Raw genomic sequence first — 15,974 nt, 5'->3', positions numbered from 1 at the left:
AAGAATTTGAACGGTGTCATTCTCATTCTGTTCGGTGATTGTATCAACTGAAGATGGACCTTCCGAAGACAAGACTGGTTCGACTGCTGCCTCAATCTTTTGAATTTCGTCTGGTATGGATTCAGCAGGTTTATCTTTAGTGATAGATGCTTCGACCGACCACAATGGCGTGTCGGTCGGATTTTCAACTAGTAATGGACTCAGCAAGAGTTTCTTGTATCCAGGAGGAAGCTGTAGCGGTGAAGCAGGATGGTCATCCAAGACTCTTTTAGCTTCGTCTAGGAAGGGACAACGGTGGACGACGTGATCGCCTTCACACAATTTACAAGGAAATTTACATTTCCTTTTCTGTCCAATTGCTTCGCTTTCATAGTTGATGGTGTACTTTCAACATGATATTCAGAGGTTGATGACACCGGATTGTGCAAATGAGGAGACCAGTCCCTTAAGATCCGAGGGATGCAAGGACAATCTCGATGATAGTGGTCTCCTTTGCAAATGACACATGGAGATTTAGGCTTGGACGGTGTAGTGTGTGTATTTTCACTAGATGATGCCCGGTTGCCCCTTTTTGTCTTTGGCTCCTTCTTCTTCTTCTCTTTCTTCTCCTTCCCTTTCTTCTCCTTCTTCGTTACTTGATTTTTGGCTTTAACAGCTTCATCAAGCGAAGAGGAAGGAGGAGAGGGAGAATCGGATGAAGCAGAAGGTTGGGGGGTAACTTTAGTATCATCTAGTTGCCGACTCGATTGTTCAGGAATCACGGTGTTCTGAACGACGAAGGTCGAGAAGAGCCATATTGGCAAGCCAATCGTCAATCCTGGAAGTGACAATGTGGCCATAAGAGGTGCACCGACATCTCCCCAAAAGGAGAAAGGACTAGGATTTCCTCCAAGGGGAAATCCTTGGTTGGTGGACTCCATTTTTCTCAACCTAAGACCAATGCGGGAATGGTGATGTTATTCCGACTAAAATAAATTTTAGACGCTTTGACACAACTTGTTTTTTCAATTTTTAAGAGTCGAGAAAAAACAAAAGATGACTCTAGTCGCCTTCGATTTTTAATGAGCCTGAAGTGACAAGTGCTCAGATGGACCTTTTCCTTTAAGGAGTCTGAAAAGGAACAAAAGAGACTACTCTGAAAATCTAGACAGAGGGATTACCAAACCAATCGCAAAACTGCAGAATACTTTTTACGGTACGGCAGTCAATCTTCCCGAATGCTCTGTTCAATGCATTGCAATCGATAGGGCGGCAGACACGACTTCCTATGGATAAAGGATATAGTTTATTGTGGTCTTCCAATATATACTCGACGATACGTGGGAGCACAAGTCCATACTGGCACTTGTCATCTAAAAGAGGAGGAATCACCCAACCAACAATGAAATCGACAGTTACCAAGCTTTACGATGCTGGAATACGTCTCTAGCCTAGACTTCTAGATGTCGTGCGTTAAGTTCCAAAGCATTTTTAGGTTCATTGAATTTATTTTACAGTTGATCTTTCTTAAGAAATTTGCCTTTCAGGTTCACCGCGTGATGTAGATATACAATTCCTAAAATGCAATCTAAGATGATAAACAATTGTTTAATCTTCTTTTTGCAATGAAAATCCTAGCTACTAAAGAAAGAGAGATGATATTCTTTCAACATAGAGCAGAGAGCACACGCTAGATGCACTGTCCTGAATCAAACCAACAAGCAGTCTAAATGCAAATGCACATGCATTTGTTTTCAGCTTTCTTAATGTGTGAATGACAAGAAGAATGCTAAGTACAAATCTGAATTATCTTTTCAAAGCGACAGTACTAACAAATTTCTCTTCAAAAACGAAAGGAAGATAATGACGACACTTTGCTATTTTGAATTGAAAACTACTTTCGACACTTGAAAAACTACTAATTCAAATGAAATACAAGAGTAATTGTATAATCGACCATCAAGAACAATAGAATTCTTTTCTTTGACGAAAAACGACACTTGCGACCCTTCCAAATCAAAAGACGACAGTTTGATTATGTTACTTTTTGTAAAAGAGAACTGTAAATGGCGCACGATACATAAAAACATTCACAATTATTTGTACTATGGAGGTGGAATCATGCAAAAGAAGGGATTTTCTACAATGTATACTGATCACAGACAGAAAAACTCCTCAATAAAGTTGAAGAGAGTGAACGCAGAAACCAAAATCTGAGAGCAGAAGAGGTCTTGTTTGATTAGTGCACCTGCAACACAGGGAAAGTGCGATGCAGTGCACCTACTGCACATGGGAGGTGTGATGCATTCAGATTCCCAAGAGGAGAAAGTGCGATGGTCTAGGGACGAGACTTCAACTTGGTTCTTGGTCACATTTTGCAGCTTAGTTCAGGGATTTAGGTCGAGCTAATGATAGTCAGTAAATAGAATTCACAAGGGCTGATCTAATGAGGTTACTAGAGCCACCACTAGGGCAATTAGAATGTTTGCAAATCGATTGTTCAGTTTATAAACAAAACCCGGAGATAGACTGAAGCAGCATTGATCTACTTTGCACTTGCATAGAAAATGTAGTTCGAAGGCTAGCAGGCTTAACTTCAGGCGTCGTCTGTAAGTTTATAAAACAAACAAGTATAAACAAGAAAACAAGCTATTCGCTCCCTAACAGAGTCGCCATTTTGTTATCAGGAATTCTAGTGTCCATTCAGAGCTGTTAGTCCCACTAAGACTGGTAGCTATCTTAGAAACAAACAAACTAAAACTACTTTCGCTTTCCTTTATGAGAAGTAGATAAGAGGGGAACAAAGGACACCAACCTCAATCTTACGCTTGGTTCCTTGCTTAGTTCCTCTCCCTTCTGACAAATCCTTGCCGCTTTTCCTTTGTCTACCCAGCTTCAAAGAGCACCTGTGGAATCAAAGCAGCATAATACTATCGAAGAACAGATATCTACAATCATAAATAATATAGGACCAGATATATATTGACCACACAAATGCATATATCATCAAACATACAAGAATGTGGAAGAAAACTTGAATAGCTTTATTAATATCAAGAATAGCAAAGAGGATTACAACCAATTGTTCTAACCCAGCTTCATCCTCCTAGCATGAAAGCCCTTCTTCACCTCATGAAAAGCTTAGATCACCCAACACTATGATATTCCACTAAGAAACCAATAGCACTTCCTTGCAAAATACAAAATTCCACCCTCTGGATCTCTGGGATGAGGGATCCATATATAGATGATTGCAGGGGGGTGAGTCAGCTTCTGAGATTTTGATTAGTGTCCTCTCTGTGATAGTTATTGATTCCACTTGGAGATTGATGATCTCTTACTCATCCCTAGGCAAATTCAGAGAGGAAAGTGTCACAGGAGAAGTTTCTGGAAGATTCCATGATGATCCACCTTGCAAACTGTCTCTGCCATTTGTCTACTCTCGCCCATCGCACCCTACAGAAGGGCTTTCCAGTATGCATCGCACCTTTTACACTGAGCAGGTGGGATGCATCGCACCCTCTGCACTGAGCAATCTGTATGGTCCAGCTTTGACCAGTTCTGAGCAGTTTTCTGTGGAGAACTTCTGGGAGATGATGTAATCAGCTGACCTTGTTCCTTTAGGTTGTTAAGCAACACTAGGGACTTAGGATTCCTTGGTTTATGGACATGTATGATTGGGGTTGCAGTGCCCAAAAATGTCTATAACAAGTAGCAAGGTCTAATCAAAGAGGTTGGGTACCTCAATGATCATGTCCCTATTCCAATCTTCTTGGGACTGTCACTCCACATCGCCCCACCTCCTCCCTAAAGGTATGGATGCATGTGATCCCTCTGCCCACTTGGCTCGAAATTTCCCCCTACTAGAGGTATCTGCATGAGTAGATGCCTGTTACACTAAAAAATGTCACCATGACTATTTACAGTTAGGATGACTCTATCAACAGTCATGCTACCCTCTTAGGCAAGTCTTATGCCTCTGCTCTCCATGTCAAACTCCAAAAAAGAGAGAAAGTCTTTCAAAATGTATTTATCTCTGGGGACGCAGGTTCTCTCAACCTTACCTGCGGGGACGCACCCAATGTTCACAAAAACTGCGTCTTTGGACGCTCTGTATGTAAAGGTGCAGGTGCGTCCCCCTGAAAAGGTTAAAATGCGCAAGTTTCATCTTTAAAAAGTCACTTGTGGTTATTTCTAGAGCATTCTAGAAGGTTGTTTGACGTGTATTGAGCGCCTCCAGATGGTTCATGCACTCCTACCAAAGAGGGGATTATCCCCCATCAATAGGGGAGCTATCCCATCCAAAGAGGGGATTATCCCATTGATGGTGGACCTGATTAACTTCCTCTTGAGCACTATAAATACAGGCATTGGACCAGAAGGAGGGAGGTTGAAAGCTATACATTTCTAAGGGTAAATGCTGCAGGAATTAGGACTCCCATTTAGAAGCTTGTGAGGAGAGATTGCCATCTTTGCTTGTTCTATTCGGAAGTGGGTGAGCTTTGTCAAAGTAGAGGAAGACTCTTGTGGACCCTGGAAGGAGCTTGCACAACACCAAGGCTCAGGTTGTAATGGTTCCTTTTGATTACCTTTAATGCAAATTGGTCCATTCTTCTCAATAACTTGTTGTTTATGGGTTATTTCATGTACTCCTTGGTCTATATGTTGAATATGCTTTGTTTTATGTTATAATCAGGTGCTATTTAATTGTTTGACTGTTGGTGATTGCAGGTTTTGGAGAAAAGGAGGAGCTCATCCAGATCAACAAAGCTTGGACTTCTACAACAGCGTTTGGACAAAAGTAAGAACGAAACACTTGATTTCTCATATCATAATGCATGTTTAGAGAAGGATAGCTCTAGTTTGTTTTGTTTGTCATTAGAATGTCTTAGACTTCTAGGAAGGTCGGTTGTGTCCGCACTTTTGACTGATTCCGTGTGACAAATTGGCGACTCCGCTGGGGATTCCATTGATGAGAAAAGTCTTTTCTTTTGTGTGAACTTTGCTTTGAGAAAATTGGTTTATTTTTCTGGTTTTGGCTCTGTGATTTTGTCTTTGGGTGGGTTAGCTTAGGATTAGTTTTATTTTGGTTTTTCTTGAGTTTTTCAGTAGGACGCACCCTCTGAGTGCTGCACAGTGCGTCCCTGGACGCACTTTTGCTGTGTGCACAGAGCGGGCCCGCACCTGTGCTAACGGGTTGCCTGCGTCCCCTGCTAAAATTTCAGAAAAATCCATTTTTTGCATTTTTTACTCTTAGATTTTGTTTTTTCTTAGTTTTTTCTGCCCAGATTCATTAGTCCCTTGCCAAGAATCTTCACCTGAACTTGTTTCGATAGCATTGAGTGTTTTAGTGGATTTCATCGAAGTATAAGCCCTAGGGTTTGATTTTGAGTAGGTCTTGTAGTGACTTTGGCGGTAGGAGTTGTCAAGCCTTAGATCTCTCTGGTTTTGTCAGCATTCTAAGAAGTCAGACCTGTCATAAAGTCTACCTGTGAGAGAAACTTACCATTGAGTTGTCTCTTGGGCCAATTTCGAAGTGCTTGTTGTTTAAGTCTTGAATTCCATTTTACAAAAAGAACAAAAAGATTTGAGTTTTGTTTTGACTAGTCTTTTGATTCTGCATTAGCTGGTCCTTGATTTGATTTTGATCAAGTAAAACAACCTAGAATCATCTTTGTGAGCTTTTGCCTTGTTAGGTTTGCTTAGAGTAATCTCTCTTTTGATTTGCTTGTGAGTCAAGTTTTCATAGTTTTTGTAGCTTTTGAGATTGTTTTTTGTTAAGATAGGTTTATATGCTTTATTAAAAAGAGAAAATACAAAAACATCTCCTTTGAAAAGTTTTGTTTCAAGTAGCTTTGAAAGTTTTGAAAGAAAAAGAGTTTTTCGTGCAAGTAAAGAGTGGTCATGTTTGTGTGCTTGAAAAGAAAAAGAGAATTGTTTCTTTGATTGTCTTTTCTAAGGAAGTTGTTTTCTCTAAAATTTGCATTCTCTCAACTCTCTTAGTTAAGAATTTCATTGAAAAAGGAAAGTAGCGTAAATCATCTTAGGTGCATCTTTGTAGTGGTTGGAGTCGAGTCTACACACCATTGGTTTCACTTCCACTACCTTTTGTCTTTAAATAAAAACCATAAAAGTAACGCTTAAAGTAAAATCGACGTAGTAACTTTTATTTACTAGGGCTCTGAAACACCAATTTAGATCAGGCTAGTGTCTTGGAGTAGGTGAGTAATTAACTCTCCAAGACAACAAAACCAAACAAGTAGCTTATCTTGTGATAGAATAAATCCAATTGTCTCACTTGTACTCTGGGAAAGCCCCTCTTAAAGGAGAAGCACGAGCTCGTGTCCGAACCAGTGAGGGGATCAATCCCCCCTCGTTGGGAACGACGCCAGACACGCACGTATTACAAACGGTAAACCTCGGATTAACCATTGTCGAGGAGCCAGGGGTCACTTGTCGGTAAACCTTGGATTATTGTCAAGGAGCCGGCAAGGGGATTGAGCTTGCTACTCTGCCCTTGCGTGCTGTCGGAGTTTAGACTGTTCCCCCAGGTGCATTTGTTGCGGTTGGTAACCTTAGTGGCCATTATCTTTAGGATTCTACCGAGGTGACGGTGGAGGGAAGATCCCACTGTACCTGGAGCAGACGTCGGCTAGACTCACTTGGATTTTCTGGGGGGTTCACTTCACTCGAGACGGTTAAAGTGGAGGAACTTGGTCCAGTCTATTCATTAAGCAGGTTGTCGGGGTAACTGTTCCACCCGCCACTTCTGTACTGAATCCAGCGAGGTTGGGCTTCATCACCAACTAGCGCTTTTGGTCCGGAAGGCTACTGTTTGTGTTTGGTTTGACGCCCTAGATTCTTTAGGCGTGTGATTCAAATTTGTTTGGTTCTTTAGAGACTTTAGGTGGTTTGATTTGAAATTTTATTTTGTTTTCGTGTGTAGTAGTTAAAAGTTTTTAGCTGTGGCGGAATTACCGAGACAGTCCCGTAGACTTCGGGGCCAGTCTCCTGAAGTTGTTTCTGTGGCCGAATTGTTGAGAAGATCCCGTAGACTTAGGGGTGAACCTCCTCAAGACGAGTCCAGTCATCTAGAAGGTTTAAAGGTCCTTGTAACTCCTCCTAGTGGCAGTAGAGTAGGTTCACCTGAAGAAGGAGAATCTTCCTTGGTGGTCCATCCAGATTACCAAAGTTTAGAGACAGGTTATAATCCCGAAGCTGTTACAGTTTCTGAGCTTGTTGGTAGTTTTTCGTCTGCTAGTGATACAGGCGAAGAACCAGAAATATCCGAACCTGTTACTCCGACTTCTAGTGTTCCTGATTCACCGAGAATAGAAAGAATTATCACCGAAAATCTTCCTGTTGGTTTGATTGCTATTGAAGAACTTGTTCCAGAGGAAGAAATAGGCGTCTCTGATCCTGAAGATCAAATTACCCTTGATCTAAGGGAGCGTGAATCTATCTTTTACAGTCCTCCTAGAAGTACTACTTGGTACCTTTCGTTAACCAATTATTTAGACAACTTTGGGCTAGGTTTTTTCACACCTCGTACTCCTTTTCCACCTGGAGGTATTCATACTCCTGTAAATATGTCTGGTCAGTCGTCCGTGTTTACACAAAGTCCTGAATCTTTTTTACATGGCGGTCCTTCTGTTCCTACTGGGTATCAATCTCTTTCTGGTACCTTTGCGGGAGCATCTCCTCAACCCGTTGATCATGGGTTATTAGTTGGAAACAGTGGTAATGTACCATTGGGTGTAGGAGACATTTACATGATGTCAGGTTCAGTTCCCGTTTCCCAACCTCAAGGTGGCCAATTACCGCCTGGGGGGCAGCCTCTGTTAATGCCTGGGGGGCAACCTCAAGGTACTTCATTTGTGTCTGGGGGGCAACCTCAAGGTCAGTACGCTCCTATGGGGCAATACATACCTCAAGGTCAACCCCAGCCTCAATATGTACCCCAAGGTCAACCTCAGTATCAATATCAACCTCAAGGATGGCAACCTCAAGGATGGCAACCCCAAGGGTATCAACCCCAAGGGTATCAACCTCAAGGATACCAACCTCAAGGTCAAGGTCAACCCCAGTATCCGTATTTACCTCAAGGTCAATACTCAAGTCAAGGTTATCAACCACCTCAAGGTCAATCATATGGTCAAGGTATGGGAACTGCACCTTACAATTATCAATCCTATCCTCAATCCGGCTATGGATCTCAGTATCCTCAACCTGTTATGGGTCAATACCCTGGAATGTTAGTGTGGGATCCATCACAGGGTCAACAGGTGTTGCAGCCAAGTATACAGTCGGTACCTCAAGCTGGACAACCTGTAGTTTCTGGTCCACCCCAGCAACCGCAACCTGTCCAGTCAAGTGTTCAAACCTCTGTAACTTCGGTAGTTACTCAGCCGCCAATTGCACCTAGTACTCCATCTCAAACGGCTGCTGCAACTACCGCCACATCTACCATACTTACTTCTGGAGTATCGACGGCTCCGGTTTCTACTGTCTCTGTAACCACTCCTCAGACATTTGTACCGTTGTCTGGATCTACGATTCAAACCACGGTCCAGATGCCTGTAGGCCAGCCTGGTATAAGTACGGTTGTCACTACTCAACCTCAATTTGTTCAACCTCCGTACCAGGGACAGTACCAACCTGGGCAAGCTGTCCAACAACCGGTTTACCAGTATCAACCGTATCCTGGGTACACTTATCAACAACCTCAGCAACCCCAGTACGGTCCGGTTAATCCTGGTTTTCCAGGAGGATATAATATCCCAAATGCGACTCCTGTTCCTAGTTATCCTGGATATCCTCCTCCTGGGGCCGGTATTGTGACCCAGAGTTTTAGAGATCCTAACCGGCAGTTACCGTTTATCGCAACTTTGGATTTACCAGACTTGACGCGCCTAACGAACGATCCAATTCAATATCTTCCGTTCTGGCCGCCAATGCCAAATAAGTTGCCCAGCGATATACCCAAGTTCGAAGGTAAGTCTGGAGAGGATCCGTCCAATCACGTGATGACTTACCACCTCTGGTGTGCTTCAAATTCTATCTCGGATGATTCGATCCGCTTACGTCTTTTCCAGCGTACACTCATTGGTCTCGCGGCCAAGTGGTACATTGAGTTACCACGGGCCTCTTTTTACAATTTTAGCCAGTTAGCTACCTCGTTCTTAACTCACTTTCAGTTACCGGTCAGATACGATAACGGTACGGAGTTATTAACTTCACTAAAACAATCAACCTCCACGTATATTTCTGATCACATTCATGAGTGGAGACGTCGAAGAAGGCTAGTGAAAGTTTTTATCCCGGACCAAATCTTAGCTGAATGGTTTGTTAAATCATTATTACCAAGGATTACTGAAGATGTAGCTAAGGCCGGAGTAGTTACTGAGGAGCAAGTCATTGCTCAGGCGCAATACCTTGACTTAGTTTACACTCAGTCGGGTACATTACACGAGAAGATTCCGGATCTTCCAAAGTCGAATCAAATCGCTGCTGCTCCTTCGGGATCTCATGCCGCTGATGGTATGATTGGTATCGTGAATACAAAGAGCAAGAAGAAGTCTTCCAAGGCTTCAACTACTCCTATTATCACTTTGCCCGATTCCCCGACAGGAGAGTCTTCTCCTGAACTTACCGCCGATATTCACGCTGTAGAGTCATCTACGGCCAAATCAAAAAACGGTGGAAAGAAGAAAGGAAAGAAGAAGGCTAAAGCAGACAAGGCTCCGAAGGAGAAAACAGAAAAGTCGGAAACCAATGACGAAAAGCGCAAACCTCGATATCCTTGTCTTATTTGTGAAGAGGATCATTTTACGAGAGATTGCCCTCATCGGGCCGAGGTAGTGAAAATAGTCAAAGGTTCTCCCACTCCTGCTGTGTTAAAAAATCCATTTCCGGAGCAGGAGAATAAGATGATAGGTTCTTCCTCGAATGCCAGTGAAGAACCCATTTTGATGATGTCTCATGTGAGGATTGCGACTCGATCGCAAGATTATGGTAGTAAGAATCCTGTTGATGGTAAGGAAGCAGAATCTTCTCACTCTAACCCATCAACCTCAGCTCCTGGTTCCGATCCACTACAGATCGAGAAACCTAACCCAGACTTAGTAATTAAACCGCCCGCCAAGGGTGTACTTCGAAGGTCTGCTTTCAATCCACATGCGAGAGCGGCCCAGAATTACAACATTGTTGAGGACTTAGCTGTTTCACCCTCAGCAATGTCGGCGTTAGAAGTGCTGCAATCATGCCCAGCACAACGAAAATTGCTTTTGTCGGCTATAGGAGCTGTTGATGTTCAGGATCCGAATCTAATGATCTTCGATCTAGAAAATAGTACACCGCGTCTCCCCCATCAAATGGCTTTCCAAATTCCAGTGATAGTCAAAAACAGGCCTATTCATAGGACTGTGATTGATGAGGGAGCTTCTACGTGTATTATGTCGATTCAATGTTGGAGATCCCTTGGTTCTCCTTCGTTGAACCAATCCCCCACCATCCTTAAGGCCTTTGATGGCCGTGGGTTCCGTCCGTTTGGTATTCTACAGGAATTGCCTATAGGGGTAGAAGGTAAAACCGTTAGTCTGGATGTGGAAGTGGTTGATGCCCCTCTAGACTACAACCTTCTTTTGGGTCGAAGTTGGTCATATGCTATGACAGCGGTCGTTTCATCGGTCTTCAGAGTAATTAAGTTTCCACATAACGGTAAGATCGTGACTATTGATCAGCTGACATACTTTTCATCCGACCCAGCCTCTTCAGAGAGTATCCAGCATGTCGGTAAGACGACAATCCCTTATAGGGACGTTGGTGTAGGTTTAGTTAAGGATTCCGGTTTACTGGGAACTTTTCCTCTCCCTCCACTCAGCGTAGAACCTTCATTTGCAACAATTCATATGATTACATCAGAAAACATTATTTATGATGATCCTTGGATTGTCCCATCTGACTCTGAAATAGACTCATTCGGTGATGCTATGCCCTTGAGTCCATATGAAATTGCTTATGAAGCTCTCATGTCTTTTACCGACTCTTATTCAACCGAGATCGACCAAATGAATGTGGTCAGTGAAGAATCACTTTTCACCTCAACCTTAGAACGGATAGCGTTTCCCGAAGTCGTGTCATCTGACGAACAACTTCGCGAAATCCTAAGTGTAGACGATCTACCATGGGAGGATCTCCATCACAGATCTTCGTTTTTACCTAAGGATGATGCATTTGAAAATGATTTTTCATCTATCTTTACCGCTGAATATGTCAAAGACGCTCAGGATCCAACGAAACATTCTGATTCAGAGTTGAATTTAGGGAATATTTCTCGTACTATTCCCATTGATATTTCAGTGAAGCCCGGAATTGAGGAGAACATTCATATAGGTGCCGCATGTACAGAAGATGAAATCCAAACTTACAAGGCCCTATTCCAAGAATTCCGCGATGTGTTTGCCTGGTCTTACGAGGAAATGCCGGGAATCGATCCTGCCATTGTTGTTCATGAAATAAAGACCTACCCGGATGCTAAACCCGTCCGGCAACGGTTGCGTCAGATTCACCCTCGAAAAGCGGCTGCGATTAAAGCAGAAGTCGAAAAGCTGTTGAAAGCAGGTTTCATTTATCCGATCCCGTTAACGGATTGGGTATCGAATATTGTTCCGGTCAACAAGGAACAATAAGAATCTGTATCGACTATAGGGATATCAATCGAGCTTGTCCAAAAGACAACTATCCTACGCCTTATATCGATCAAATTATTGATGATTGTGCCGGAAGTGAAATGTTTTCCTTCATGGATGGTTTTTCGGGCTATAATCAAATCAATATTCTACCTGCCGACCAACCAAAAACGGCATTCATTTGTCCATGGGGGACATTTGCTTATTGCAAATTACCTTTTGGGCTTAAGAATGCCGGGGCCACTTTTCAACGGGCGATGTCTTACGCATTTCACGACATCAAGCACATTGTGCAACCGTATCTCGATGATTTGCCTGCTCATTCTTTACGTCGAGCTGATCACCTTGTCCACCTACGAGCAATCTTTATGAGGTGTAGGCATTATCGAATTCGGTTGAATCCCCACAAGTGTGTTTTCTGTATAGAAACAGGTCGATTGCTGGGATTTGTTGTTTCAAAAGCCGGCATTCGCGTCGATCCCTCGAAAGTCGAGGCTATCATCAAATTGCCTCCTCCTTCGAGTTTGCGCCAACTCCAAAGTTTGCAAGGGAAAGCGAACTTTTTACGCCGATTCATCCCAAACTACGCCGAGGTCACTAAAGGTTTTACACGGTTGTTGAAACAGAACGTTCAATTCTTTTGGGACGAGATTGCCCAACAATCTTTTGATGCACTTAAACACGCGTTGACCCATGCACCGTTGTTGCATCCTCCCAACTACAACCAGGACTACTTCTTATACCTCGCAGCTTCGCATTCCACCATTGGAATGGTGTTAGTTCAAGAAGATGAATTCGGAGCGGAACATGTGATATATTATCTCAGTAGAACCTTAAATCCCACTGAGCTAAAATATTCGCATGTGGAGAAATTGGCCCTGGCAGCCGTTCAAGCTGTCCAGCGTTTTCGTCACTACATTCTTCTCCGTAAAACTACAGTTATTTCGGATTGCAACCCTATGATTTACATTTTGACAAAACAACTGCTAGGGGGCAAGTACTCTAAATGGATCGTTATCCTGCAAGAGTTCGAGAAGTCCAAGTCTAAGAAATCCTTAGTTTTTGCGGAATTGATGTGTGATTTCCCGCGTACTGACACAGAGACTGTGGCAGAGGAGTCCATTGCGGACGAATCTTTGTTTCTTATCAGTACTTTAGATCCGTGGTACGGGGATATAATCATCTATCTCCAAACCCAAACCTTTCGGCCTGAAGCTTCAAAGGCGGAACGTCGAAAAATTCGGTTTCAATCCCAGCAATACAAAATTATTGGAGATACACTTTATCGCCAGGGGGCAGACTTAGTTTTTCGACGTTGTCTAACTCACGAAGAGGCTGAGAGAGTTTTGAATGATTGTCACTCTGGAGCATGTGGCGGTCATATGTCTGGGTATGCCACAGCTCAGAAGGTGTTGCGCGCTGGTTACTTCTGGCCATCTATGTTTAAAGATTGTATCATTGCAGTCCGGAAGTGCCACAACTGCCAAGTGTTTGATCGAAAGATGCGCGCACCACCCTGCTCCTCTCCACCCTATAATTGTCGTTGGTCCATTCGCCAAATGGGGTATCGACTTTATTACTTGTAACCCTCACTCGGCCGGGGGGCATGCGTATATCATCCTCGCGGTTGATTATTTCACTAAATGGGCCGAGGCGATGCCTACATTCGACGCAAGCGGCAAAACAGCTGCAGTTTTCATATTCAATCATATTATAACTAGGTTTGGTGTCCCACAAGCAATCATTACTGACCATGGGAGCCATTTTCGAAACATCATGATGACTGAGCTTACAAGCCAGCTTGGTTTGCGCCACGACAGCTCTACTCCTTATTATCCGCAAGCCAACGGTTTGGTTGAGTCTATCAACAAAGTTCTAGTTATCATGATCCGACGAACCATTGGTATTCATCGGTCGAATTGGCACAACATGTTATTTTCGGCGCTATGGGCATACCGAACCTCAGTGAAAACCTCAACAGGGTTCACTCCTTTCCAGCTAGTTTATGGCTTGGAAGCTGTGTTACCCATTGAATGCGAAATCCCATCACTTCAAATGGCTGTCGAATTACTCCCAGCTACTTCCGAAGAGGAGAAACGTTTATTGTACTTAGCTAAATTAGATGAGACTCGACGTGACGCTGCATTGGCAATCGAGACTCACGCGAAGCGAATGAAAGCTCAGTATGATAGAAATGTGACCCCTCGAAGTTTTTCGGAGGGAGACCTAGTGCTTTTATATGATCAAGCTAACGATAAGCTAGGTGCTGGAAAATTCGTTCCTATGTGGCATGGACCCTATATCGTAAAGCGAAAGCTAGCAAAAGGGGCTTATGAGCTGGTAGATTTTGATGGGGACTCTTTGGGTAAACCCAGAAATGGACTTTACCTAAAGAGGTATTATGCTTAAATGGTGGGTATGGAGAAGTTTTAGTTAGGTTAGGTTTTCTTTCTAGCTAGTATGATTGTTAGTTAGTCAGTGTGCTTAGCTTAGGGAGTGTGTTTTTCGTCGTTATTCTGGCTTATCTTGGTTTTACTCTTGATATTGCAGATGTCGACGCCTCTCCAAACATACATTGGATTTGCTGATGGTGCTTGTCGTAGTACACGGAATATCTCTTCCGCAGCTTGGGTTATCTATTCACCCTCTGACGAGTTAGTTTCTATGCATGGGGTAAGCCTCGGTCAAACAACGAACAACATTGCAGAATACAGTGCAGTGGTTGAATTATTATCCGAATCTATTTCATTTGGAATTCGACGTTTGATAGTGAGGTTAGATTCTGAACTTGTTGTATTACAGCTTAATAGAGTTTATGCCATTAGAAATCCTGTGTTATTAAGGTTGTTTTTGAGAGTGCGTCTCTTGGAACGTGAATTTGATTACATTGAATATCAGCATATTCCAAGGTCCTTAAATACATTAGCAGATGCAATTGCTTCTCGAGTGTTGGACAGACATTTACGATAATCATGCAAGTAAATTTAAAAACATTTCATCATACATGTTAAACAAGATAAGCCGGTAATAGTGATATATATATAGATAGGAGTGTGTCAAAAATATACATCGTCTTCGATCATAGGTTGAAAAACACCTTATGATCGGCAAAAATGATAGAGTACAAAAAGTCAAAAATGACACATGTGTCTACAAAGTGACTAGCCAATCACTGGTGGTGCTCCCTGTACGACACCACTGCACGGGCTACCTTGCGCAAAAATCTCCTAAACGGTCCAGGGACCGCGACTACATGGCGCTGAAGTCTGATAGGAATATCATCCATAGTAGTCTCAGGCATATCCGCCGTCAGATGCTCTAGATCATGCTCCAACTCAGCTAGTACCTCTGCAGCCGCCGCGTCCTGTGGGGCCGGTACCGGTGCAACTGGATGTCTCCTCTCAAAAGGCCGGAGGTTGGCTGGACGCTGTGGACCAACATCTGCATTTTGAAAATTTTGCTGTCAGTTTTGAGACGATATATATAAAAAACAAAAAAATACATAATTTGAAAAACTTGTGAAAAATAAAGTACCTCTGTCATCCCATTGTTCTCCCTGTGGAAGAACCATGTCCGGATCACCTCGAAAATCTACTCCGGCGTACGGAAAGTCCTGGATCGAGAAAACCTGGTCCTCCAACCAGTGAAAGTAACTGTCAGAAAATCGAACAACTGCCGCGCCCTCGTCAGGATGTCGGGCCATCACCGCAACCCATCGTACTAGCTTTGGCTCCCGAGGACCCAAGATATCAACAGTGAGTTGCTGAGGGATCAGCATCGGAACTCTCTCTAAGGCAAAGCTCACGACTAAAGGCCCATATCCAAAAGTCTTCAGTCGTCCGTTCTTTGCCTTAGTTAGTTGGCTCTTCACGTTAGCCGACACAGCATCACACCAGTTGAAAATGGTGCCTTGGTAACAGTCAATTTCCATCCGCATTTGGGACCCGGAAGCAATGTGTAAAGCGGCCGCGCCGCAAATTCTGGTAACCGTGAACGCTATGACTTTGAGTTCACGCAGAGTGATGTGTTTGATCTCTATGCCTTTCGAATGGTGAGCACCAGGTGTGCACCAATCTTCCCGGAGACTAACAAGGGATTGGCCACCCGGCCTAGTCCCGGCTAGATTGAGTTGCTCGCCTCTGTTTGGCAAGCCAGTGAGAAAGTATACATCTGAGGGCTCTATCTCGAGCTGGTGCCCTCCTATGTAAAAGCATTGTTCTTGAACGTTCCATCTCTCAACCAGCCATTCTAAGAATCTTACCTGAGCCCTCATGCCAGGTATGGCCCAGTATTTATATAGCCCGC

The sequence above is a fragment of the Pinus tabuliformis genome, chromosome Q, assembly GCF_031772625.1.
Source record: "Pinus tabuliformis cultivar Carrire ecotype Pingquan chromosome Q, CPIR1, whole genome shotgun sequence".
In the NCBI taxonomy this organism is placed as follows: Eukaryota; Viridiplantae; Streptophyta; class Pinopsida; order Pinales; family Pinaceae; genus Pinus; species Pinus tabuliformis.
Note: the sequence above shows the minus strand (reverse complement) of the source record.